The sequence below is a fragment of the Cynara cardunculus genome (assembly GCF_001531365.2).
Source record: "Cynara cardunculus var. scolymus isolate 2C chromosome LG 3, CcrdV1, whole genome shotgun sequence".
NCBI lineage: Eukaryota > Viridiplantae > Streptophyta > Magnoliopsida > Asterales > Asteraceae > Cynara > Cynara cardunculus.
This window is the reverse complement of record NC_037530.1, coordinates 33,366,776-33,368,989: the sequence shown is the minus strand read 5'-3', so window position 1 is coordinate 33,368,989 and position 2,214 is coordinate 33,366,776.

The following is a 2,214-nucleotide window of genomic DNA, read 5'->3' as shown; positions in this document are numbered from 1 at the left end:
TCAAGTTGGAGCGTGTAAGTCTTTAACGCCCAACTTGTCAAGTAGAACTCTGAGTTGTTGTGTTCCCAATCCTTTGGTGAGAAGATCTGCGATTTGCATTTTGGTATCGATAGCCATTGGTTGGATTTCCTTTGACTCCACTCTTTCTCGAACAAGGTAACAATCCATTTCTACATGTTTGGTTCTTTCGTGAAAGACCGGATTGTTAGCAATATGCCTAGCCGCTTGGTTGTCACAAAATAGAGGTGTTGGTCCGTTTGAGACAATGTCCAATTCGCTTAAGAGCCATCTTAACCACAAAACCTCACTAACCGTGCTGGCCATAGAGCGGTATTCTGCTTCTGCGGAAGAACGTGAAACTACAGATTGTTTCTTGGTTTTCCAAGAGACCGGCGCACCACCAAGAAGGACTAAGTATCTTGTTCGTGATTTTCTAGAAAAAGGACATCCAAGCCAGTCAGAGTCGTTGTAGGCAGTAAGGCCACATCCACCTTCTCGAGGGAGGAGTATGCTCTGATCCGGTGTCCCCTTTAAATATCTTAATACTCTATGTACTGCGTCCAGATGGTCTTGTCTTGGATCGGCAACAAACTGACTCAAGACATTTACAGAGTACGCAATGTCGGGTCTAGTGGCCTGTAAGTATAGCAATCTTCCCACTATGCGACGGTATCGACTGGCATCAACTTTAGGTTCGGCACTGTCTTTGTCCAACTTTAGGTTCTGTTCCATTGGAAAAGCACTCGGTCTGCATCCCTGGAAACCACAATCTTCCAAGATATCTAGAGTATATTTTTGTTGGCTTAGAACAATACCCTCAGAGGTGCGAGCAACTTCAAGACCAAGAAAGTATTTTAAACTTCCTAGATCTTTGATGCTGAACTCCTTGTTGAGTTTCTCTTTTGTATCACGAATCTTTGGAAGATCATTGCYTGCTATTATCAYATCGTCCACGTATATCAAGGCTGCCATAAAGCTRTTGTTTTGTTTAAAAATAAAAAGAGAGTGATCTGCCTTAGATTGTTTGAAACCGAGGGTAAGAAGGAACGTAGTGAACTTTTGATACCAATTGCGGGATGCTTGTTTCAAGCCGTAAAGGGACTTTCTCAATCGAYAGACCTTTRTCTCACCCTCCCTTGAAAACCCCTGTGGTATTTTCATGTAGACTTCTTCATGTAGATCTCCATGTAAGAAGGCGTTATTAACATCGAGTTGGTGGATCGTCCAATTCTTTTTAACTGCAACGGCAAGGAGTGTTCTTGCCGTGACAATCTTGGCAACCGGGGCGAAAGTGTCATGGTAGTCCACTCCCTCCATTTGGGTAAAACCCTTGGCAACGAGACGCGCCTTGTATCGTTCTACTTCTCCACTTGGTTTATATTTTATCTTATAAACCCACTTCGAATCAATGGCCCGTTTTCCTTCAGGTAAGTTTTCGAGGGTCCACGTACCATTCTCTTCAAGTGCTCGAATTTCTCTCAGCATGACCTCTTTCCATCTTTCATCCTGTACAGCTTGTCCAAAGTTTCTTGGCTCATCATTGGAGTTGATGGCCGCTAAGAAAGCTTTGTGAGATTTAGAAAATTTATTATATGAAACGAAATTAGACAAGGGGTGTACCGTTGAGGATCTTTGAGTTGGTGCGGGATCAACATGGTCTACCGATGGGGGGAGGTTGACATGATAGTCTCCAAGATGAACTGGCTGTGATCGGTTTCTCTTGGGTCTAGACGGTTCAGAAGGTGGGGCTTGAGCTTCATCATTATTCTGGTCCACATGTTCAACAGGTGACACAAGACTTGGTTCTTCATGCTGCAAAGGCTTGTTCACATTTAAATTGTCACCTTCATTTTCATTTTCGGTTCCTTCAGTGCACTGCTTTTGATTTTGGCYTTCATCACARTAARTATTGTTTGGCCATTCAAAAACATCTAGTTCATCCTTTTCTTGCTCAAGATCATTAAAAGCGAATTTTTCTTCGTGACACTTTATGTCTCTAGAGACAATAATCTTCCTTGTTTCGATGTCTAGAACCTTGTACCCTTTCGTTCCTTGGGTTGGTTTCATTTTTGCCGTCAGCCATTCTTGATGAAGATGGGGCGGCAGTAGGGTTTCGTATTTTGATTTTAGGCCTGCTCTGATACCATTATAAAATCGATGGTAAGAGCTCTCAAATATTTCGTTGTGTATATTCAAACAAGGGGAAAGGAAGGA